This window comes from Bombina bombina, chromosome 10 (assembly GCF_027579735.1).
Source record: "Bombina bombina isolate aBomBom1 chromosome 10, aBomBom1.pri, whole genome shotgun sequence".
In the NCBI taxonomy this organism is placed as follows: Eukaryota; Metazoa; Chordata; class Amphibia; order Anura; family Bombinatoridae; genus Bombina; species Bombina bombina.
Window position 1 is genome coordinate 58,517,527 of NC_069508.1, and position 27,503 is coordinate 58,545,029.

General features: G+C 37.9%; 1 protein-coding gene across 3 annotated transcripts in view; it reads right to left on the bottom strand.

Annotated features, from left to right (window-relative positions):
* Nucleotides 1-27,180, bottom strand: part of ARHGAP29 (Rho GTPase activating protein 29) — a gene marked incomplete in the record, with an annotated part of 410,124 nt that extends 382,944 nt beyond the window's left edge. For all 3 annotated transcript variants that reach the window (XM_053694084.1, XM_053694083.1, XM_053694082.1), the window contains 1 exon segment: nucleotides 27,049-27,180.
* Nucleotides 27,181-27,503: the final 323 nt, after the last annotated feature.

The following is a 27,503-nucleotide window of genomic DNA, read 5'->3' on the forward strand; positions in this document are numbered from 1 at the left end:
TCTACTAGTCTAAAAAAGCAAGATCAACTGGTCTTCTCAAATGGATTCCCACAATCTGAAAACATCAGTACCAGGGCCTACACATTTCTGTAAAAGCAGAAAGACAGCAAAATTTCCCGCACTAAGCTGTCTCTTTAACCCTTTTGCCATCGGGAATTTCAGAAGATTAACTTATGCCCAAAGTACCACCGAATATTTAGCGTTTTTGTATCATTCTGTTTAAACAGAAATAGAGCCTTTGTTTTTTGGAGAGAAAAAAAAAGTAAATTTATGCTTACCTGATAAATTAATTTCTTTTACGATATGACGAGTCCACGGACTTCATCCTTACTTGTGGGATATTAACCTCCTGCTAACAGGAAGTAGCAAAGAGCACCACAGCAGAGCTGTATATATATATAGCCTCTCCCTTCCCCTCCACCCTCAGTCATTCGGCCGAAGGTATAGGAAGAGAAAAGGAAAGGCAAAAAGGTGCAGAGGTGACTGAAGTTAAAAATAAAAATAAAAAAAATCTGTCTTAAAAGAATAGGGTGGGCCCGGACTCGTCATATAGTAAAAGAAAGTAATTTATCAGGTAAGCATAAATTTACTTTTCTTTTACAAAGATATGACGAGTCCACGGACTTCATCCTTACTTGTGGGATACCAATACCAAAGCAAAAGGACACGGATGAACGGGAGGGACAAGACAGGAACCTAAACAAAAGGCACCACTGCTTGAAGAACCTTTCTCCCAAAAATAGCCTCAGAAGAAGCAAAAGTATCAAATTTGGAAAATTTGGAAAAAGTGTGAAGGGACGACCAAGTCGCAGCCTTACAAATCTGTTCAACAGATGCATCGTTTTTAAAGGCCCTCACTTTACCATGTCTTCCTAGTATAACACAGGCAAAGAGAATGACTGGGGGTGGAGGGGAAGGGAGGGGCTATATATACAGCTCTGCTATAGTGCTCTTTGCCACTTCCTGTTAGCAGGAGGTTAATATCCCAGAAGTAAGGATGAAGTCTGTGGACCCGTCATATCTTTGTAAAAGAAAAAACAGAATTTATGCTTACCGGATAAATTTCTCTCTTGTGATGTATCGAGTACACGGATTCATCCATACTTGTGGGATATTCTCCTTCCCTACAGGAAGTGGCAAAGAGCACCCACAGCAGAGCTTTCTATATAGCTCCTCCCTTAGCTCCGCCCCCAGTCATTCGACCGAAGGCTAGGAAGAAAAAGGAGAAACTATAGGGTGCAGTGGTGACTTAAGTTTTTTAATTAAAAATATACTACCTGTCTTAAACAGACAGGGCAGGCCGTGGACTCGATACATCACAAGAGAAATAAATTTATCAGGTAAGCATAAATTCTGTTTTCTCTTGTAAGATGTATCGAGTCCACGGATTCATCCATACTTGTGGGATACCAATACCAAAGCTTTAGGACATGAATGAAGGGAGGGACAAGACAGGTACACGAAATGGAAGGCACCACTGCTTGTAAAACCTGCCTCCCAAAAATAGCCTCCAAAGAAGCAAAAGTATCGAATTTGTAAAATTTGGAAAAAGTATGAAGCGAAGAACAAGTCGCCGCCTTACAAATCTGTTGTTCAACAGAAGCCTCATTTTTAAAAGCCCATGTGGAAGCCACTGCTCTAGTAGAATGAGCAGTAATTCTTTCAGGAGGCTGCTGGCCAGCAGTCTCATAAGCCAAATGGATGATGCTTTTCAGCCAAAAGGAAAGAGGTAGCCATAGCCTTTTGACCTCTCCGTTTACCAGAATAAACAACAAACAATGAAGATGTTTGACGAAAATCTTTAGTTGCTTGTAAGTAGAACTTTAAGGCACAAACCACATCAAGATTGTGCAACAGTCGTTCCTTCTTTGATGAAGGATTAGGACACAGAAGGAACAACAATCTCCTGATTGATACTCCTATTAGAAACAACCTTAGGAAGAAACCCAGGTTTGGTACGCAAAACCACCTTATCTGCATGGAAAACTAGGTAAGGTGAGTCACACTATAAAGCAGATAACTCAGAAACTCTTCGAGCCGAAGAGATAGCTACTAAAAACAAAACTTTCCAAGATAGAAGCTTAATATCTATGGAATGCATAGGTTCAAACGGAACCCCTTGAAGAACATTAAAAACCAAATTTAGGCTCCATGGTGGAGCAACAGGTTTAAATACAGGCTTGATCCTGACCAAGGCCCGACTAAACGCTTGAACGTCTGGGTCATCTGCCAGACATTTGTGTAAAAGAATAGACAAAGCATATATTTGTCCTTTTAAGGAACTAGCTGATAATCCCTTCTCCAATCCTTCTTGGAGAAAGGACAAAATTCTAGGAATCCTAATCTTACTCCATGAGTAACCCTTGTATTCACACCAACAAAGATATCTGCGCCAAATCTTATGATAGATTTTCCTGGTGACAGGCTTTCTAGCCTGAATCAGGGTATCAATGACCGACTCAGAGAAACCACGCTTTGATAGAATCAGGCGTTCAATCTCAGAGCAGTCAGACGCAGAGAAATTAGATTTGGATGCTTGAATGGACCTTGGATTAGAAGGTCCTGCCTCATTGGCAGAGTCCACGGTGGAACAGATGACATGTCCACTAGGTCTGCATACCAAGTCCTGCGTGGCCACGCAGGCGCTATCAGAATCACCTAAGCTCTCTCCTGCTTGATTCTGGCAACCAGACGTGGGAGGAGAGGAAACGGTGGAAATACATAAGCCAGATTGAAGGACCAGGGCACTGCTAGAGCATCTATCAGTACCGCCTGGGGATCCCGGGACCTGGACCCGTAACAAGGAAGTTTGGCGTTCTGTCGGGACGCCATCAGATCCAATTCTGGTGTGCCCCATAGCTGACTCAGCTGGGCAAATACCTCCGGATGGAGCTCCCACTCCCCCAGATGAGAAGTCTGACAACTTAGGAAATCTTAGGAAATCCTGCCCTTTAGGAATGATTTGTGGGGGGAAAAAACCTCTACTGGAGAAGTAGCTGGATGCTTCTGAGGTAAATAAACTGTGCAAATGAAAATAGGCCCCTCCCACCTCACTCAATGTTATGGGGCCTAAAAGAAACACCACAGAGTGTTTCTTAAACTAGCCATGTGGGTTAATAACCCTTAAACAAGCCACAAAGACCCCTTAAAGTCCCTCAAAAAACGTTATATTTGTAATTAAACCAAAACGTTTTTTCCTATTAGTGTCACCACTTTTTTCCCATTAGTGTCACATCTGTAAATCCAGATGTTTGTTGCACCTTTATACTAATAAATCTGGTACCAAAAATAGCCCAATACTGTGGCCATGTTGTGCATATATAACATACTGTATCCAATAATGACTGCTTGCACATGCCTACTTTTTTTATGAGCATGAAATGATTTCACATTTTTAAAACTTTATTTACTAGCAGCATATAATCAAGGTAACGTAAGTCCTATAAATATAGGTCTGTTCCATGTGTTTTCCTGTAGGAAAACCAGTTTGCCATTTCCCTAAAACAAAAAATTGTTTATAATTAATTATCTGTCATATAATTGCACAGTGAATATTTGCTGCCAAGTGAAAAAATAGTTTCCTCAAACCTGAAATGCTACTTTATTTGAAGGCTTACAACAAACAGTAGTGTATTTTTCTTGTATGTTTTTTTATTTATTTATTTTTTATATCGTATAGTCTAAAATTTGCCAGACTATAACACTGAGGCACAGATTGCACTGTAATGCTGTAAACAGAGTGAACTGCGTATAACAAAATGGTGCCAATCACTTTTCTCGCAATCTCACGTTGATTACAGCACTGTTTCAAAATCCTTGGAGGTTGAACTTCAGCTCCACAAAGCGCTGTATTAGCGAAGTGCTGTAAAGTGAGGTATACCTGTATGTGTTTGTCAAATTTTGTCTTGTCTCTTACAAGTTTTAGATCATTGTTTTATTTAAATGAGTTGTATCCATGGACAACGCTGCAGAATATGTTGGCGCTTCATAAATAAAAGTATAATAATAAAAATAAATACACATATACATACGGTATAAAAAAATAAATAAAAAAAGCATACAAGAAAAATACACTACTGTTTGTTGTAAGCCTTCAAATAAAGTAGCATTTCAGGTTTGAGGAAACTATTTTTTCACTTGGCAGCAAATATTCACTGTGCAATTATATGACAGATAATTAATTATAAACAATTTTTTGTTTTAGGGAAATGGCAAACTGGTTTTCCTACAGGAAAACACATGGAACAGACCTATATTTATAGGACTTACGTTACCTTGATTATATGCTGCTAGTAAATAAAGTTTTAAAAATGTGAAATCATTTCATGCTCATAAAAAAGTAGGCATGTGCAAGCAGTCATTATTGGATACAGTATGTTATATATGCACAACATGGCCACAGCACTGGGCTATTTTTGGTACCAGATTTATTAGTATAGAGGTGCAACAAACATCTGGATTTACAGGTATTTATGTGCTGCACTTTTACATTAATAAATCCAGCACAGATAATTGCAGAATAACTTACTTTTGCTCATACCTATTAAAAAGCTTCTGATTTATAGTTGGATGAAAAGTACATTAGCATATGCCATTTATTTCCATTTTAGGGGTCGATTTATCAAGCTACGGCAGACAGGGGCATACATAAAGCGCCCCTGTCCGCCTCGGCGCGATGAATTCTGCATTGCACAAGAATGCAATTTTGCGCTCTTGTGCAAAGCCACCCACTGCCCGCACACAGCCAATCAAGCGCGGGTAGGAGCTGTCAATCTCCCTGGTCGGACAAGACCGGGGAGATTGAAATTCGCCATCTAAAGACCCACAATTGGGTCACAGTTACAGACCCATATCATTTATAGACATAGACACCAAACTCTATTCTAAAATTCTTGCTAACAGGCTTTCTAGAGTAATAGGCTCTATTGTTCACCTAGATCAAGTAGGTTTTATACCTAATAGAGAAGGCCCAGATAATACGCATAGAATTCTATCTACTCTGTATGAAGCTAAAAGTAGAGGAGTACCCTTTCTGGCCCTGTCTTTGGATGCCGAAAAGGCGTTTGACAGGGTCAGATGGGACTATCTATGGGAGGTACTTAGAATTTTTGGGCTCCCATCTAACTTTGTCAAAGCAACTCAGGTATTATATTCTAACCCTCATGCTGTAGTCAGTGGACCGGGCTTCAAATCAGAGCCATTCAATATTTCAAACGGAACTAGACAGGGCTGCCCCCTATCCCCTCTCCTGTTTGCCCTGTCCATTGAGCCTTTAGCTCAAGCTGTAAGGCTAAATAACGATATCGTTGGCATTCAGTTAGGAGAATCCTGCCACAAAATAGCTCTTTTTGCTGATGATGTCACCCTCCTACTTACATCACCCTTGATCTCAGTGCCGGCTGTCTTCCAAACGATAGAGATTTTCGCAATGTAGCTACTATAAATTAAATCTAGCCAAAACTGAGGCCTTACATATCTGTATCCCAGCCCCAGATCTATCTAGACTAAAAAAGAATTATACTTTCCATTGGTCCCCCACATTCATCAAACATTTGGGAGTATACCTTAGTCCCAGCCTAGAAGCAGTTATTACCAGAAATTTCTCAGAACGCCTACCAGAATTCAAGAAATTATTAGCGAGCTGGGAATTTAAAGAGTTCTCCTGGACTGGTAGGATATCAGCTATTAAAATGTCCTTGCTCCCAAAATTGACATACCTATTTAGGTGTATCCCATTATCAGTCCCTAGACCCCTCTTGAACAAGTACCAAAGTATGATTAACTCATATATTTGGACAGGTAAAAGACCCAGAATTGCGTCCTCAATGATTCAGAAACCAATAGAAAGAGGAGGGTTAGCATCTCCGAGTGTTCTTCTATACCATGATGTGGCTAGACTTTCACATATACTAGGGTGGAGTATTAAAGTAGAGTCTTATAGATGGCAGGATATAGAACAATCTTTCCTACCCAAGGGTATTCTACTCTTAGACCTCTTATGGATCCCAACCCATGTTAGGCAAACACTGAAAATAACTCACCCTTTTCTCCTTGACGCCTTAAAACTTTGGGACCAAAAAAAGAACGTAGTCACCATATCTCCACATCCTTCACCAGCATATAGTATTCGGAGCGTCTTGATTACTCTCTCCCAGACTCATATTAGAACATGGGCAGAGACGGCAGAACTTCCAATTGAGGTTCTTCTTAATAGAGGCTCCCCTATCTCCTTTGAGGAAGCCAAACAAAGGTTTTATCTTCCAGAGTCTCTACACTTTGAATATCTCAGATTAATCAGTTACTTAAGATCTTGGGGACTGACGGGACAGAAGGTCAGGAATCAGACTAAATGGGAACAGAGATGGATTACCCCTAAAGCTCTTAGAGGAACCCTCTCATTCAACTACCAACTTCTTTTATCCCCGTCAGAACCAGTCAAACTAAATCAGTTTAGAGCCTGGGAACGAGACATTGGAATAGATAGAGACTGATGATTTGTTTAAAGAGATAATGCGAACCAAAAAATATTTACACTGCGCAACCCTTTGGGAACTATATTATAAACTCATTACCAGATGGCATCTTGTACCGGTAACCTTAAACAAATACTATAGATCGGCCTCCCCCCCTCTGTTGGAGGAATTGCGGCAACCTAGGTACCCATATACACATATGGTGGGAATGCCCAAAAATATTAGGATTATGGAGAAATATATCGCAGTTGCTTAGTGACCTGGGTATGTCTATTCCCTTACATCCGGCCATGGGTCTCCTGCATCAGGGTAGTTTGACCACCACAGATTCTGACAGAGCTCTGATTGTGTACATTTTGATGGCTACCAAGTTGGCCATAGCCAGGGAATGAAAGCAACCCTCTCCCCCTTCATTAAAGAAGGTAAAGGATATAGTAGAGTATCTTAAAGATATGGAAAGATATGTATATAGCTCCCTTAACAAACTAGACATATATTTTGAAATCTGGAACAGATGGTTGAATATTGAAAGCTAGAAAACGCTAGCCCCTTTTTCTTTTTTTTTCTCTTCCTCTCTCCTCTTCCCTTCTCCCTTTAGGTTCCTCCCCCTTACCCTCATATGTATCTTATCTAACTAATGTAATTGGAAGTGGATAACTTTAGAAAAGTTTCACAACTGTTCAGTTTAATCAACTTTAATACAAAATATAGTTAACTGGGTCGTCTAAGTAGCTACAATGATCTATTTGAATGTGTCCTAACACGAGAGTCTGGTATAATAGCTACAATTGTTATGAAGCTATAAGAAATATAGAAAATGTTGGTTTATGTTATAAATGGACAGACATTGCTTGACATGGTTTCTTTCTGCTATAATATGACTATTATAAACTGTAATAACATGTATGGCGATGTCAATGTACCATGTTTTCTTATTGTTACTATGCTAAACCTTCAATAAAAAACTTTTGAATGAAATTCGCCATCTAAGAGGTGGCGAAGAGGTTAGGGAAGCAGCGTTCTGATGACCACTGCTTCATAAATACAAACTGCAGGTTCTCTTGTTATTGGGGGCGAAGGCAGACGAAGCCTTTGATAAATCAATCCCTTAGTGTACAGAACCATACAGCCCTTACCATCTATTCCCAAAAGTCAATAATACATCAAAATCTCAGTGAAACTACACCATACTAAAAACGGCTGGTAATTATAGGGAACACACAATGTAAAATCCATTTCTGTTAAAGAACAAACGGTTTGCAACATCCACAAGAGGCTCAAGTATTATCAAAAAATGAGTCACAGGAAGTCACTTCTGACATTGATTTTCAGGTTGACAAACCATAATGTAAAACTAGAGAAAAAATAAATACAGATTAAAAAAAAAAAATTTAAAAAAATTAATCAACATAAAGAGAAAAAAAAAATAAGATTTTAAAAATGAATATTATGCTCAAAATATAATTCTCCATAACATTTTAATTAAACTGTTGCAACATATTTCATTATTTATTTATTTAGACGACTTTTCCAACAGTTTAGCGTAGATAATCTATTCGTTTTCCTTACTGCCTACGGCTAGAGTGCATTCTGTATATTTAAAGGGACAGTAAACACCAGAATTTTTGTTGTTTAAAAAAGGTAGATAATCCCTTTATTACCCATCCCCCAGTTTTGCATAAACAACACAGTTATATTAATACACTTTTTACCTCTGTGGTTACCTTGTATCTAAGCCTCTGCAAACTGCCCCCTTATTTCAGTTCTTTTGACAGACTTGCATTTTCAGCCAATCAGTGCTGACTCCTAAGAGCTTCACGTGCCTGAGCTCAATGTTATCTATATGAAACACATGAACTAACGCCCTCTAGTGGTGAAAAACTGTCAAAATGCATTTAGATTAGAGGTGGCCTTCAAGGTCTAAGAAATTAGCATATGAACCTCCTAGTTTTAGCTTTCAACTAAGAATACCACGAGAACAGCAAAGTTGGTAATAAAAGTAATTATATGGAAAGTTGTTTAAAAATGACATGCCCTATTTAAATCATGAACTTTTTTTTTTTTTTACTTGACTGTCCCTTTAAGTTCATTTCCCTCCAGTACAGTGTGAGGCAGCCTCCCCAGGGGGGCACTAGAGCACATCAGGGGAGGCGTGGGGACAGTGACTCTCCACTAGTCTATGGAAACCACAAGCAGCAGATGACTTTGGTAAAACATAGAATGTTTTTAACCCCTTAATGACATAGCTGGTTTTTCTATGGGGGTGCCGTTTTGAATAGCGCGGTATCGCTGCTCGTAGCAAAGCCAGCGCTATTATAGGCACACAATCCCTTAACGACCAGCGACGTACAGGGTACGTCGTGGTTGTTAAGGGGTTAAGAGCTGACAATGACACTTGCCATGCTAAGGTGAAATAAGGTAAAGGGTAGGCTGTAGGTGGAAGAAAGGCACTACGGTCAAATTGCTCAGAGAATGCTTTGATTTTGTTGTTTTGATCAGTAACTTGCGTTTAATCCAGCAGTAAACAAAGTTCAAACTGAAAAGTGAGTGAAGCAGTATTTTGGTTGGACAGAATCAGCTCTTGAGAGAGTGTGTGTGTGTGAACCCTGGATCTGATATAACGTGCCCAAATATTTTCTTTTGTGATTCAGGCTGAGCATACAATTTTAAAATAGTTTCCAATTTACTTCCAATATAAAATTTGCTTCATTCCCATGACATTCTTTGTTAAAGAGATACATAGGTGTCTGGAGCACTACATGGCAGGAAAATAGTGCTGCCCTCTAGTGTTCTTGCAAATCGATATTCTTGCAAAATTGCCGCTATATATTGCTCCAGAATTGGGCTGGCTCCTAAGCTTACATCTTTGCCTTTCAACAAAAGATACCAAGATATATAGATAGATTGATATATATAAAAAGTTATACTATACAAAACTAATAATTTTACATTTCAAGGGGTTTACTGTCCCTTTAAATACTAGAGCAGCAATGCACTACTGGGAGTTAACTAAATACATATGGTAAGCCAATGACAAGAGGAGTATGCTCAACCACCAGTTAGCTCCCAGCTACATTGCAGGTCCTGAACCCTCATGCTCGCTCTGAACCATAAACATTTTATTTTGGTTTTAATGTCCCTTTATATGCCAGAAATAAACCTTTAGCAGTAGACCAGCCATGGCTCCAGGGTTATTTTCACTGCTTAAACATTCAAATTAGATTGTACCAAGGGCTATGGGTTCTTTTTAATAAAATACAACTAGATTTGTCTCTCTTCCGCCTATCTGCACATCTAGAAGGTATTTGTATGATGAAAGCTTAGTCTTATCTTTGCAGCCAAAAAAAAAAGAGAAAAAAACCCTAAGCACACATACCCAAACTTGTTTTTCAAGCTTAAAGGGACAGTCTACGCCTTAGTCAACTTAGTTTTACCTTAGATAAAGTTACAAATAGCCTCCTGCCCCCCTTTCTATATCATGCAGCAGTAACAGTAAAAAAAAGTTATTTTAAAATTATTATTGTTTCTGGTCACTTTGAAATAGCTGCCAAGCTCCGCCCCCAGGGACAACATCACGATCTGGACTGCATTAAAGGCTTCACTAGTAACAAAATACTCATTAATTGGATTCAACAGACTGTCAATGCTATTCAGAAGAGTGCATAGATGAAGCCTAGGTTGTGATGTCATCAGTGGGCGGAGCTTATCAGCCATTTCAAAGTGACCAGAAACAACATTCATTTTTAAAATAACTGTTTTACTTTTCCTGCTGCATGATATAGAAAGGGTGCAGTAGGATATTTGCAGCTTAATCTAAAGTAGCACTAAGGTGTAGACTGTCCCTTTAATTCAAAATGACACTAAATATGCTCCAAACAGTGCAAAAGCAAAGCCCAGTCACCCCCACACACACAAAAAATGGAAGGGGGGTAAAATAGCAAACCCTTTTTCAGTTAAAATCATACTGAAATTACTTCTTTTTTTAACTCAAAAACACTACTTGCATATCCAGCATAAAGAAAAAAGAAAAAGCTCACCACACAGACATCTCTGCCAGAAAAATGTTACACAGAAAATATCCAGATATTCAAACAATTTGCTCTCGCAGCAAAAATTCCAAGAGCAGTTGGAGTATCCCTCCTCTGTGTTTGTTTAATAGATGCTTTTCACATCAGTCCCGAATGCTTTGGATGCTAATAAGGAAGCATGTTCTAAATTGTAAATTATATTACCCTGAATAGAGCCTCTTAAGCCAATTCTTCAAATTTACATAGAATGAAAAGTGCCACTTGATCACGTCTAGAAAACATCAGGTTTCTATAGCAGTTCCAGACATACACTGAAAAGCTCTTAACAAGTGATATATACAACTGTACCTACTAACCTAAAAAAGGCTTTAAACTTTAAAAATAGCAGACATGAAAAAATGCAGATATTGTCCTCGGTTTCTGCCATTTATTTCTGATAACACTTAATCAGATCAAACGTGCAACTCAAAATATCCCCCGGATTTATATAGTTTGAGATGCTAATCTAGTATAATACATTTGGTGCTGTAGATAAATATCAAATATATCTATATATAAATCTCTCTCTCTACATATATATATACACACACACACATACATACATACACGGAAGGGGACTGCACTCCATGATCGGACCGGGTACACATACCATGACCCAGCAACGTGCTCAGCCCTGGGTGCCACTGAGCACGTTGCTGGGTCATGGTCATGGGATGTGTACCCGGTCCAGTCTTGGAGTGTAGTCCCCTTCCGTGTTTTGTATATGACTGGGGTGATTACATATGCCTGTGCACCCCTCCCTTGTTCCCATTCAGGGATAGGCACAGACAAAGGCTGTGGCGGACATTTTCCAAAGTACAGACCTTAGTGAAGGACACCAAGGTACATTTGAAATGAAAAACATTATTTTATAGTGCTTGTTGTTATACTGATGCAGATACCACTGATCCTATAACCAGCCCTCCTCTGGCTATACCCATGTGCCAGTGTCACTACTGTGTCATTATATAGTGCTGGGTGTTATTATACTGATGCAGATACCACTGATCCTATAACCAGCCCTCCTCTGGCTATACCCATGTGCCAGTGTCACTACTGTGTCATTATATAGTGCTGGGTGTTATTATACTGATGCAGATACCACTGATCCTATAACCTGCCCTACTCTGGCTATACCCATGTGCCAGTGTCACTACTGTGTCATTATATAGTGCTGGGTGTTATTATACTGATGCAGATACCACTGATCCTATAACCAGCCCTCCTCTGGCTATACCCATGTGCCAGTGTCACTACTGTGTCATTATATAGTGCTGGGTGTTATTATACAGATGCAGATACCACTGATCCTATAACCAGCCCTCCTCTGGCTATACCCATGTACCAGTGTCACTACTGTGTCATTATATAGTGCTTGTTGTTATACTGATGCAGATACCACTGATCCTATAATCATCCCTCCTCTGACTATACCCATGTGCCAGTGTCACTACTGTGTCATTATATAGTGCTGGGTGTTATTATACTGATGCAGATACCACTGATCCTATAACCAGCCCTCCTCTGGCTATACCCATGAGCCAGTGTCACTACTGTGTCATTATATAGTGCTGGGTGTTATTATACTGATGCAGATACCACTGATTCTATAACCAGCCCTACTCTGGCTATACGCATGTGCCAGTGTCACTATTGTGTCATTATATAGCGCTGGGTGTTATTATACTGATGCAGATACTACTGACCCTATAACCAGCCCTTGTCTGGCTATACGCATGTGCCAGTGTCACTATTGTGTCTTTGTATAGTGCTTGGTGTTATTATACTGATACAGATACCACTGATCCTATAACCAGCCCTCCACTGGCTATACGCATGTGCAGTGCCAGTGTCACTAATGTGTCTTTGCATAGAGCAGGGTGTTATTATACAGATGCAGATACACATCCAGTATTTCACTCAGGCTTTATTTATTCCATAACTTATCCCCCAATATCGCTAGCAGTCTCTTGACAAACCACTAACTTTATTCCCACTACATATTTTTTTTTATTCCTATTACTTAATCAGAAAGACAAGATATACTAAGGTTGTGGCGGACACTGCAAGGGCTGAACACAGACACCAGTGTCCGTGGATGGACACCTTGCCTATCCCTGTTACCATTTTGTTTGGATTTGAGAGCTTGCATTGTGTGGCTGTGTTAGGGTCTCAGGTATTGGAAAGGACCTTGACGTGGTACCTGGGCTTGTCCCATTTGGTCAGATGCGGTAACTAACCTTTCCATTTATGCTTTTAAATCTTAACTGTAAGCTTGCTGATGAGTGCAGGGTTTTCTCTATGTGTTATATATAGACACACACAATAAAAACAAAGTATATACAATTATTCATAATTTAATAAACCGTGATCTTAGTAAAATAAAAGATAATGTGTTTCATAATTCTCTCACATATTAACATAAGTTTAGACTTAACATTTTTAAAAAAATGTGCCATATTAATACAATTAATTTGCAAATGAGCAACATATTTATTCAGCGCCGTGACACTCAGTATAAAACTGCAAAGTACAATAACGAACAGTAAATGGGTAGAGGGCCACGACAATGAGGCACTGTTAAAGGGACACAAACCCCCAATTGTTCTTTCATGACACAGATAAAGCATGTCATTTTAAACAACTTTCCAATTTACTTTAATTATCAAATCTGATCCATTCTCTTAAAACCCTTTGTTGAAGGAACAGCACTGCTCTACTGGGAGGTAGCTAAACACATCAGGTGAACCGTTGAAAAGTCATTTATGTGCAGCCACCAATCAGCGCTAACTCACAGTAATGCATTGCTACCTCCTGAGCTTACCTATGTATGCTTTTCAACAAAGGATACCAAGAGAATGAAGCAAATAAGATAGATGTAAATTTGAAAGTGGTTTAAAAATCACTTTTTGTCTGAATAATGAAAGAAAAATATTGGGTTTCATGTTCCTTTACCTATAAAGTACCTTCGTATGAGATGATCGATGGGACAGATGGGTTTGTGAACATAAAATATTAAAAAGGGACAATACACTGTAAAATTGTTTTTATATTAATGTATTTTCAATGACTTGTTATATCATCTGCAGAGTATAACATTTATGAGAAATTGCATTTTCAGGATTATTTGTGTATATGAAGTAGCCGATTTTGTGCTTTAAAACCACAGCCTATTACAATGGGTTGAGCTTCAGGTAATATTATATTGCATATTATCATTTTGTATACACACACTTGCTTCTTTATCTTATATTTGTCTGGAAAACCCAAAACTCAATACATAGAGAGAACAATGGAAAAATCATTTTATTACTTAACTATCCTGCACCCCCCAATGTGAGTTTATTTTTTTTCTGTTGGCTGTGTTTACTTATGCTAATCAATAGCTGAGACTTCAGTATCAAAACTTTCAGTATAGGTTGGGAAACCACAAGCTAAATCTGCTATTTTAAAGGCCAAAATAGGGGTAAAGTAGCTACTTGTAAACCATTTAATAAACTCCAGCAGGTAAAATGGATCAGTGGGAACAATTTAAATGGGAGAAAAAAAATTGGGTGAACTGTCCCTTTAAAGGGACAGTATACACTCATTTTCGTATAACTGCATGTAGCAGACACTACTATAAAGAATAAGATGCACAGATACTGATATAAAAATCCAGTATAAAATGGTTTAAAAACACTTAGAAGCTTTCAGTTTAGCTCTGTTGAAAAGGTAGTTGGAAAGCCCACTGCAAGTGGGAAATAAGACACTCCCCCCTTCTTTTGCATATGAAAAGACCCTTTACACAAACAGGAGCAAGCTGGAGAAGGTAGCTGACAGTATTCACATAAAACTTTGGGGCTTGGTTAGGAGTCTGAAAATCAGAGCAATGTTATTTAAAAATAAGCAAAACTATACATTTTAAAAAAATACAAACTTTATGGGCTTTATAAATAGATCATCTACAAAACATTTATACAAAGAAAAAATGAGTGTATAATGGCCCTTTAAGTATAGTTAAAATATAGCAAAATGAAGTTCCTTTTTAATTAGATTTCCAACATCTTTGTATTGAGCCAGTAAACAGTAGTTACATCCAGATGTGTAAAATAGGCCGTTACCCATACAAGAAAAAAAAAAAAAAAAAAAAAAAAAAAAAAAGACTTCTTACATTTGGAACTATTTATTTAAAAAAGTGTTGAGCCACCCTTTTCTAAGTAACGCTTACATCATAAGTCTAAATGCTTTCACCAAGAAATAAATGCTATTCTATTAGTACATTGTTTATATAGATAGAAAGATCATACAGAATCACATTTAGTGACAGCAACTGTATAACAAATGCATATTCATACATACTTTTGAGATCGTGCTGCATACCACATTATATGAAATTATTTACTAGGCTACCCCTCAATATTTGGGACGCCTGCTCCTTCCAGATAAACAGTGAACTCTCGCACTGCACAGCCTACAAGTCCTAAATTCCTTGAAGCAGGGGCACTTGGGCTTTGATGTGTGCTGGAAGTGAGCAAACTGATCTCTCTCCCTTCTTTTGCTGGTTTTTCAGAATGGGCTCAGATTCCTAGGACTTTGAAGCATGGGGCCCCTAGTGAAAAGCTTGAATGCGATCAGCAGCCAAATCGCACACTCTCTGGAGTATTTAAATACAATTGATAGCACTCACTAACAGGAAAACACAAATGCAGACGGACGAGAGTCTTGCTTGATAACCATCCGGCTTTCAGCAGGAGCCACACTGGTTAAGCCAAGAGAAAGTTCTAAGATTATTAAAAATGGAATACCATTATTGTTCAGGAATGCTGGGAAAAAGACTGAGGAATAAAAGATGTATACGTACAACAACAAACATGTGAAACTAATTTAGCAATGCAAGTCAGCTTTAAAGATCTAACCTTGAAAGAAATTATGATTTATCATTGCATTTGTTAAAAGTATAGTCTAATCTAATAAACAAAACAATAATTAAGTCACATTTTGACAACTATAGAAAAAAATCAAATGCTTCACATCAGATTAATAGGAATTAACGTTGTTAGGTAAACAACAAAAGACAAAAAAAAAATAACAATAATATATATATATATACACACATACATATTTATATAATTTATTTTAAAAATTATATAGTTTAGGAATACATTTAACATGCATCTTGAGGACACACGAGTATCTACTACAGTCCAGCTTTGGTGCACACTGCCCACATAATTGATGTCAGCACTATCACCCCTGTTAAAGGGATAGTAAACACCAAAAAGGTTATTGTTTTAAAGATAGATAATCTATTCCCCAGTTTTGGATAACCAACACTGTTATAGAAATATACTTTTTACCTCTGTAATTACCTTGTATCTAAGCTTCTGCTGACTGCCTCCTTATCTCAGAACTTTTTACAGACTTGCATTTCAAGCAATTAGTGCTGTCTTCACGTGCATGAGCACAATATTATCTATATGAAACACATGAACTAACTCCCTCTAGCTGTGAAAAAAACTGTCAAATGCAGAGGCGGCCTTCAAGGGCTTAGAAATTAGCATATGAGCCTACTTCGGTTTAGCTTTCAACTAAGAATAGCAAGAGAACAAAGCAGTTTGATGATAAAAGTAAATTAGAAAGTTGTTTCAAATTACATTCTCTAACTGAATCATGAAAGTTTAATTTGGACTTTACTATCCCTTTAACAGATGTACAAACTATATTGGGTATTTTTTTCCCATTCCCTTTAGTTTTAACCCGTTGCCTGTCAGGGATCTTTAACATTTTCTGATCAGGGCTTGAAATATATTGACAAGAAACCTGTACCGCTAGTCTATTCCATGAATCAACCACATTTCCTGTATAGGTGCTTGTGCAAATTACTCCTGTACCTACAACTCTCCAATTAGAGATAATAACCCCATATTGTGGTATTGCTCTTTCTGGTTTCAGGAGGTATCCACCTAAACCATATATGGAGAGGGGGGGAAAAAAACTAGATTGGCCACTAATAATTGCTAATGCCAACGAGCTACTTTTAAAATGTATACATTAAAACTCTCAATCTACATATACAGTTGTGCTCATACGTTTATATACCCTGGCAGAATTTATGATTTCTTGGCCATTTTTCAGAGAATATGAATGATAACACAAAAACTTTTCTTTCACTCATGGTTAGTGTTTGGCTGAAGCCATTTATTATCAATCAACTGTGTTTACTCTTTTTAAATCGTAATGACAACAGAAACTACCCAAATGACCCTGATCAAAAGTTTACATACCCTGGTGATTTTGGCCTGATAACATGCACACAAGTTGACACAAAGGGGTTTGAATGGCTATTAAAGGTAACCGTCCTCACCTGTGATCTGTTTGCTTGTAATTAGTGTGCGTGTATAAAAGGTCAATGAGTTTCTGGACTCCTGACAGACCCTTGCATCTTTCATCCAGTGCTGCACTGACGTTTCTGGATTCTGAAACATGGGGAAAGAAAAAAGAATTGTCAAAGGATATGTGGGAAAAAGGTAGTTTAACTGTATAAAACAGGAAAGGGATATAAAAAGATATCCAAGGAATTGAGAATGCAAATCAGCAGTGTTCAAACTCTAATCAAGAAGTGGAAAATTAGGCGTTCTGTTTGATAACATACTGCATTCATCTTGCCATCACTTCTGACCAAATTTCCTGTGTCTTCGTAGCTCACACATCCCCAAAACATCAGCGATCCACCTCCGTGTTTCAAAGTAGGAATGGTGTTCCTTTCATCATAGGCCTTGTTGACTCCTCTCCAAATGTAGCGTTTATGGTTGTGGCCAAAAACCTCAATTTTGGTCTCATCACTCCAAATGACTTTGTGCCAGAAGGTTTGAGGCTTGTCTCTGTGCTGTTTGGCGTATTGTAAGTGGGATACTTTGTGGCATTTGCGTAGTAATGGTTTTCTTCTGACGACTTGACCATGCAGCCCATCTTTCTTCAATTGCCTCCTTATTGTGCATCTTGAAACAGCCACACCACGTCCTGTATTTCATCTGAAGTTATTTGTGGGTTTGTCTTGTATCCCAAACAATTTTCCTGGCAGTTGTGGCGATAATTTTAGTTGGTCTACCTGACCGTGGTATGGTTTCAACAGAACCCCTCATTTTCCACTTCTTTATTAGAGTTTGAACACTGCTGATTTGCATTCTCAATTCCTTGGATATCTTTTTATATCCCTTTCCTGTTATACAGTTCAACTACCTTTTCCTGCAGATCCTTTGACAATTCTTTTGCTTTCCCCATGACTCAGAATCCAGAATCATCAGTGCAGCACTGGATGAAAGATGCAAGTGTCTGTCAGGAGTCCAGAAACTCATTGACCTTTTATACACACACACTAATTACAAGAAGACAGATCACAGGTGAGGATGGTTACCTTTAATAGCCATTCAAACCCCTTTGTGTCAACTTGTGTGCATGTTATCAGGCCAAAATCACCAGGGTATGTAAACCTTTGATCAGGGTCTTTTAGGTAGTTCCTGTTGTCATGATTTAAAAAAAAGAATAAACACAGTTGATTGGTAATAAATGGCTTCAGCCAAACACTAACCACGAGTGAAAAAAAGTTTGTGTTATCATTCATATTCTCTGAAAAATGGCCAAGAAATCATAATATCTGCCAGGGCATGTAAACTTATGAGCACAACTGTATAACCTACCTTGTTCTGGTTTGCTCTATGAGAAACACCCAATGGGAATATCCAAACATTTAATCATTTAGTTATATAGTGCCACAAAGTTCTGTAGCATAACAGATCAGAGATATGTAATTTGAATGGCAATTGGCCAAATACCAGATCTATATGATGACATGAAACCAAAAGCATTGTATGAGGGTGAGCAAATACAAGAAGTAATTTATATACATTAGGTACATATAAAGAAATACTTAATTGAACAGTTTTCAAATAGCATTGTGGTATGCCAGGCCAATGTCTAAACTAGAAGCAGTGGTGTAGCTAAAACCAGTAGACTCCAAGTCATTTTTCTATATGATGTTATTAGTTTAACAAAATGACTTCTGTTTTTCACAAGATTGTAAAAATAAAAAGCTCATGTCACTCTGCAAATTAATCAAGCAAACTATTGATGGCAAAGTTGCACAACAGTAATATATCAACATGTCACCTGCACAACCTCTGGAGTTAGTAAACATGTAGTCATGTGACATTCAAACATTCCATAAAGGAAAATAGAGCTCAAACTATTCCACTGATAGGAAATTCTTATTAAAGTAACATTAGGCTGGGAAACAAACAAGCAATGTAGGTATTTAGAAACAGATTCACCCCTCTACAAATAGTATACTGACACAAGACACAGAAGACAATACTGTTAAAGGGACGTTAAAGTGATAGTAAATCCTAGCGATTTACCAGGGCAACAAATAAAGGGGACTTTCACTCAAAGTATAAAATACTTCATGCTGAAAGTTCCTTTATTTGTCTGCAGCATTCACCGCACTAAGCGCCTCAGGCCGAACGCTATTTTTTTCAATGCAGTGAAGTTTCCACCTCTTAGCCAATAGCCATGCGCCTGAGGCACTCAGCATGGCGAATGCTGCAGACAACGGAACTGTATTTATACTTCATGACTGAAAGTCCCCTTTATTTATTGCACTGGTAAATCCCAGTGTTTCACAAACGCTAGTATTTACCATCACTAAGTCAAAACTAAACTTTCACGTTTCACCCAGAGTATACCATTTTAGTAGACTTAATTTACTTCTATTAGCAAATGTTCTTAGTTTTCTTGGAAACCTTTGTCGAAAAGCATATCTAGACAGGCTCAGTAGCTAGCTGGTGATTGGTAATTACGCACACATGTCTTGTATGTTCAAGTAGTGCTCTGAAGAGAACTGTGCCTTAATCCTTTAGCAGGGGTTATATGCAAAAAAATTGCATTTAGTTAACGTCCCTTTAAAAAGAAATATAACCCCAACATTTTTCATTTGTTGAAAAGCATACCTAGGTAGGCTCAGAACCTAGGAGTTAGCTGCCGACTAGTGTCAGCACATATATACCTCGTCATTCAGCTAGCACCAGTAGTGCATTGTTGCTACTTAAAGGGACAGTCTAGTCCAAAATTGAACAACTTTCCAATTTATTTTTATCACCAATTTTGCTTTGTCCTCTTGGTATTCTTAGTTGAAAGCTAAACTTAGGAGGCTCATATGCTAATTTCTTATACCTTGAAGGCCGTCTCTTATCTGAATGCATTTTGACAGTTTTTCACCACTAGAGGGCATTAGTTCATGTGTGTCATGTAGATAACATTGTGCTCAAGCATGTTACCTATGAGTCAGCCCTTATTAGATAAAATTCAAGTCTGACAAAAGAACTAAAATAAGGGGCAGTTTGCAGTAACATAGATACAAGGTAATTACAGAGGCAAAAATGTATAAATATAACAGTGTTGGTTATGCAAAACTGGGGAATGGGTAATAAAGGGATTATCTATCTTTTTAAACAATACAAATTAGTAGACTGTCCCTTTAAATAAGGATACCAAAAGACTGAAGCAAAATTGATAATAGAAAACAATTGGAAAGTTGGATTTCAGGTCCCTTTAAGGAGTTTACAAACCATAGCAATATAGATTTTTTTATTTTTTTTAGTTGAAGCGAAGAATAAAATATGGATACAACTAAAACAATGTCACTGAACAAAATTCTTAACAGGTCTTGTATTTTGGCAGCCAGTGTGACATTGGTGATCTATGTTAATCAGAATTTACTCCTCCAAGTGACCTCAGACTTAAGTGAAATGCTTCTCTCCCTAACCCGAGTCATAAACCGTAAATCATCACTATTAAACAAGCCAACGAGGACCATCCCTTGGCAGCAGTGCGCTACTGTATTTCTAAGATGAGGAGCGGATTACTATAGAACAGAAAAGCATTACAGAAAAGCTAAATCACTAAACAGTTTTTAGTGAAATCAAATAAATATCATAAAAAATCCAATAAAAACCATTGTATAAACCAGATAAGCCAACTAATAAATTCCACATTTAGTAGCCTCTGCATTATTTTCACTCATTAATCATAAAACCCACCGTGGAGTAAAGTAAGTGCACCTGCTAAACATCTGATCAGACCGCACGCCACCAACCTTTAATAAGTAGTAGGACATCATAAGTGAAGTGTCCCAACATTATAAGAAGCCTTTTAACTCCTTGACTGCTAGATAGAACTTAGGGACATGAAACCCAAAAGTTTTCTTTTATGATTCGTATAAAGGGCTCGATTTATCAAGCCCTTTTCTCCACTTTGACTGCAGGTTCGCACAAGCGAACTTGCAATCAAGATTCGTCAAGCTTCCCTGCCATGTTCTCCACCTCCTATATGGAGAATTTCCCTGCCCGCGCACAGCAAATCACGCATGAGCAGGAGCTGTCAATCTTCCCGGTCAGAAGAGACCAGGGAGATTGACAGCTCCTACTAGCGCTTGATTGGCTGCGAGCGGGCAAGGTTGCACGCGAGCACACAGGAGCAAATTGCTGCCCGCCAGAAGACAAGCCAGACGGACAGGGGCAAATATGCACTCTTGTGCCCGTCCGTGCTTGATAAACTGAGCCTAAAGTATCATATTTTCAACAACTTTTCAAGTTACTTATATCAACTTTGCATTATTCTCTTGGTATCCTTTGTTGAAGGAGCAGAAACACACTATTGGAAGCTAGCTGAAATTATCAGGTGAATGAATGACAAGATGCATATACGTGCAACCATCAATCAACAGAGAGCTTCCAGTAGTGATGTGGTGATCTTGAGCCTAAATAGATATGCTTTTCAACAAAAGGATAACAACAGAACACAGCAAACTAGATAATAGGAGTAAATTGGAAAGTTGTTTAAAACTGTATGCTCTTTTGGAATCTTGAAAGTTTACATTTTGACTTTATTATCCCTTTAACGTAGTAATGAATAGCAGCCCTGACAACCATAGGTTAAAAAAACCATGCCTACAAAATGAAATATTCACTCTTAACACAAACATTGATATGTCATAATCTCATAAATTACGATGACTCAATATATACCAGCATTCTTCTATCTGATATTTGAAACAGCTCAACAAGTGCATCACTTAGAATCCATATACATGAGTAATGTAATCACTTCCTATCATAAAAACCCAGACTAAAAATAGTTATGTAAATAATATATATATATTAGCTTTACTTTCAAAAAGGTACAAACAATTTATTATTGTGTTGATTCTGATGCCTCAATCAAGTAGACATGTCAGACAGCTGGGTACACATCTTTCATGAGCTAAAGGATATATGTATAGATATACATATATAATATCGCAAAACGCAATGAGCCAGACATCAAACCTAACAACTATTTAAAGTGAACATTACAAAACTTTCATGATGGAAATATTCCATACAATTTTTATTATTTTTTGGGGGGAGATAGAGAGATATACACAGAGAGATATATACAAATATATACATATGCAGGAATCTAAAAAAAACAAGCGCACAGATACACCTCTCATAGTGCAAATCAATTTAATACAATAAAACAATGGTATATAAAAATAATAACAAGCAGAGGCTTGCTTCTGACGAAGCGGATGTTTTCCGTGAAACGCGTAAGGTCACCCCCACCTTACGTCACTCGTGAACTACACGATGTTCAGGAGATCTGTACTGCACGCTGAATAGGAGGTTCGTGCTGCAGCTGCTCCCGGCGTTTTCTCATCAGCTTTGGACTGACTGTTTTGGAGCGGTGAGTTTGTTCTGATATAAGTGACATCCATAATTGTAACCAACGGACTAACACTTATCTTGGATATCACTGGAGACATTATCAGTGAGGAGACCTTCCGACAACATTGGGAGCAGTTACCAATTATAAGTGTGGACAATTTAAGATCCATCTGCCAAAACTTACCTCATTAGATTGGGGTTACACTTTAGATTGGGGTTACACTTGTGAGTAGGAATTACCCTAAGTTGTTATTTTTATATACATTGTTTTATTGTATTAAATTGATTTGCACTATGAGAGGTGTATCTGTGCGCTTGTTTTTTTTAGATTCCTGCAGCTGTACCATTTTACTCAAATTGAATCTTGAGTTGTTTTGGGACGAGCAGCATTGAACACCATCTTTGAAACTCTATTACATCTGATCATCAGAAGGATAAGACTTTTTATTTATTTTCCATTTGGGATATTTTAGAGTGCGACAAGTATGTGAATTATTATGAACTCTTTTTCTGATTGTATCTTGTTAATTATACATATTCATAATACATACATATTATATATATATATATATATATATATATATATATATCTTTTTTATGGTAATAGGTCTTATCATTACAGCATCTTATATATAACATCTCATTGAGAGTGTGCGCTGCCTTGGCTTACAGTGGTGATACTCATTCTGTTGAGTTCACCTTTGTGATCTTGTGTATTGAGAGAGATAGAGAGAGATAGAGAGAGATAGAGAGAGATAGAGAGAGATAGAGAGAGATAGAGAGAGATAGAGAGAGATAGAGAGAGATAGAGAGAGATAGAGAGAGATAGAGAGAGATAGAGAGAGATAGAGAGAGATAGAGAGAGATAGAGAGAGATAGAGAGAGATAGAGAGAGATAGAGAGAGATAGAGAGAGATAGAGAGAGATAGAGAGAGATAGAGAGAGATAGAGAGAGAGAGAGAGAGAGAGAGAGAGAGAGATTTTTCACTCACTCATGTCTCATTGGTTCAAATGTTTTGCTTTTCTAAGATCAGGTCATCGCTGGAAAACGTTTACAAAGATAACTGCAAATACTACTACTATATAGTGCTTAAAAAGCACGCACATCCCTAAGCCTACCTAGGTATTCTCACATATAAAGAGACCAAGTATCACCAATGAAACAACTAAAAAAGAAAATATAAATATACTGTATATTTAAAAGGGACACACACAAAAAAAAAATTACGGCTACACAATTCTGCGATACTAGCAAAAAATAAAGAGTTTTGTGAGAGTTAAGCAGCCAACAGCTTTAGCCAGAAGCAGATCACGGTACATTTAGTTCAATTGCACTGTGATAGGTCAGCGTGACTGATGCGCTTTTCAAAAAAGACAGGATCAGAAGAAGGTGACTAAGAACACAAGGTAAGCATAGCTTTGCTAGCTTAAAACTCACAAAAATCTTTATTTTTTGCATGTATCGCTAAGTTAATGTTACATAATTCTGCACTGTCCATTTAAAACTGTACTTGAAAGTTAGAACATTTTGCTTCCATGTGCCTTTAAAAGGGACATGAAACTTAATTTTTTTCTTTCATGGCTTAGAACATACAATTGTAAGCAACTTTCCAATTTACTTCTACTAATAAATCAGCTTCATTTTCTTGGTATCCTTTGTTGAAAGAGCACTAGGGCAGTACTGGGAGCTAGCTGAGCATATAATGAAGCCAACGACAAAGCATATATGTGCAGCAACCACTGCTGCCCCTGAGTCTACCTATGTATGGTTTTTAACAAAGGATACTAAGAAAGCAATTTAGATGATAAAAACAAATTGGAAAGTAATTTAAAATGACATGCGCTATCTGAATCATGAAAGTTTCATTTTGACTTTTGTCCCTTTAACCTTTCGGTACAGTATAGGGCAGAATATGTAGCAAACAAAAAATCGTGCTCCGTTCATTAATGGTCTGCATTTCCGAGTTAGCTGTATGTATAATGAAGAAACAACATTGTATTATTCATTTTTGATAACTAACTGTAGCACAGTAGTTCCTAAACTCACATGACAACACAGTTCTAAGTATATAGGAGTTTCCAACCGGATAGTCAGGGGTAACGCTGTAGCTAGCAGGGGCGGAACTACCGTTGGTACAGCAGCCAGTCTATACTACATAGTTATGTGCAGAATGTGTACAATCCTAATGCAGGGGAGACTTATTAGTGCAGGCTGCAGGTCTGTCTATCCTCAAAATCATTATACAAAGCAGCATGTATATATTTTTACTATTACTCACTACTGTGTTACCTTTGGGGGGCCCACAAAAACAAAACAAAAAGTAGGTCTGCTACTGGTAACTACCCAGAGCCCCTATCCCCTACACCACTCTAAAGCTGTAAAACACAGGGCACACATCTTCAGTTAAACTTGCATAAATCAGATAGAGCATGCACTTTTATGACACTTTTAGAATTTTTTTTATCAATTTAACTTTTTCTCTCCGTATCCTTTGTTGAAAAGAATATGTACATAATCACAGCTGGGAGCTAGCTGGTGGCTACACACATTTGTCGTTTGTTATTCATTCACCAGATGGCTGGATTAAGCTAGCTCCCAATACTACATTGTTGCTCTAGAGCTGACTTTATGTGTTTAACCCTGTTACGGGGTAAAACAAAGTTATGTGACAGCATTTTATTAATGCACTTTTGCTTATATATATGAGAGCATTTTGATTCTGCATTTATATCCTTGTTCTTGCTGTATATACTTAACAAGTTCTGTTGAAATAACATCTATTTGAAGTTGTTTATAAACAAGTATATATTTGTTTTTACTGAGAAAGGGAAAAAACAATGTAGCCCTAAAAAAGGTTGAAAACTCATTCTAATAAAAAAAATATGTTATGCTTACTAGATAAACACACACAAGGGAAGGATGGATTCATTTAAATGTTGTTACAATGATCTCATAGGTAGAAACACATATGGGACACAGGATAAGATTCTGTTTGTTGACCCACATCAATCTCACTTGTCTGATTCACACCAAAGAGCTAATTTTACAATGAGGGGGGAAAATATGTAGAGCATAGGAAACCACATTATAGCCAGAGTGTCAGAACAATCTGTACACAAATACAAGGCAATAAAATGTATAATTTGTACATGGCAAATAAAAAAAAAAACTGTATGGTTACAATGAATGGTTGCTCCTAAATAATTTATGATATATATGTTTACCCTCATTTCCAAAATGAGTTCAGCCATGGAGCATTTCTGTGCTTTTAGTAATGTTGGAACTAAATGAACCCATAAAATATATCTTTAAAAAGGTAAATGAAATGACCAATAAAATAAATAAAATGTTCCTCTAAATCTCTTAAAACTGTTACTCAAATATAATACAACTACAGACAATCTGCCTCACATATATCACTTTCTGATAAAAAATAATAATAATATTGAGCTAAATTATTGTGGTACTTCAATCACACTTTATAGACTATATGGAATCCAAGAAACTCATTGCACAACTTAAAGGGACATCCAGTGCAAAAATAATGCTCCAGATCAAATCATTTTATTTAAATACAGACTCCTTGTGTTTACCGACTTCATAGGGTTTAAATACGCTGTCAAAGTTGTGCAACTATGAAACTCCAGATAAACGTGACAGCAAATAGGAAGCAGGCATACACGCGTATACTCCAATTACAAGTTGTATCCCCATCTAAAGCAGAATGGGGGTGATTCAGTGTGTTTATCAATTTTGAAGGAGTTAAACATATGGTAATATAGAGGATGACGCCTCTATTTAAAATCTGGGAGCCAGTGAGAATATTTAGTCGCCACGCCATGGTATTTGTATATAAATATATTGGGAGTAACTCAAAAAGTTAGGACCAGGGGTATAATTCTAGAAGCCAATAGCTACCTGGCTCCTGGGTTTGTTGAAAATGTCTTATAGTTTTGGTAAAATAGATTAAAATGCTTTTTGCTTACATGCTGATCAATGTGTTTCACTATTAGGGCTGTGAGAGTTGCCTTTATCAGCCAGTGACCAGTCTGTCCCTGAGGTCAAATTGTGCATAAAGATGCATTTACAAGATATTGAACTTTCATGGGTTTCTCAAGCCCTGTGGTAATAGATGGCAATTTGTTTTACAAAACTTTTATTTCTATGCTTTAAAAAAAAAAACATAACCCATACACTCAGAGGTAAACATAAAAAAACATCAGCCAGACCCATCACCTGTACAGAAACCCAACTGAGACTCCTGTATCATTCCAGAAACCCAAAATCTGTCAAAATTATAGTAAAAAAAACCTAAAAGTTGCTGAATAACAGAGACTGTTCTCATGTGAGTGAATAGGACCTGCAGCATCACAGTAAACACAAAATAAATTATTGTTATGAACATTTTCATCACCAGGATCATAAACCAAAACACCAAATCCTGTTACCCTGGATGATATTCACTAAAGTGAAAGCTCTCTCCATTAAACAATAATCCCATTGGGTTTGCATTGAGCTTATTCACACAAGTAGAACCTGCACCAGTTTAGTGATGCCCCATAGAGAGATGTGAACTTTAGGGACTTTTCCACTGCACTAACTGAAGAAACAGACCAAGAGGTGGTGTCCTGTACAAATGTCTCTTTATTGATCAATGACCTTTTTTTTTTTTAAAGGGTCACTCGCTGTCGGTTTCCCACAGTAAACCCCTAGCGGACACAGCCACAGCCGTATATCCAGGTCAGTGTTACTGATGATTTTACCTGTAAAGCGGAAACAGCGCATCACTCTACGCGATCCCTCGGATGTTGTGTAAGTCGCACACCCGGTAACGGTCCAGTGTACACGGAGACAGATTCATACAGAGCCGAATCAGCCACACGACACGCAGCGCCGTCACCGACCAACTGCTGCTGCAGCCCAGCACAATCCTCAGTGCGGCGCAGGACACGCCCACTTCGTTATCATTACCGCCCCCTGATGGGGAAAACCACGCCCACATCCAAACTTCATTTGCTCCCCCCAGATAGTCAAGTCACGCCCCACCTATCACAAGCCCCACCCCCTCACAAGTTCCTTTCAAATATAATAAGCCACGCCCGTGCACGACGAGAAGCCACGCCCTCTCCATTGCTGAGGGAGGACATGAAAACAGGTGGCTCCTTCTCATGAAGTGCACTGCAGAATATTTGAGGGATGTGATTGTCCGCAGAGCACG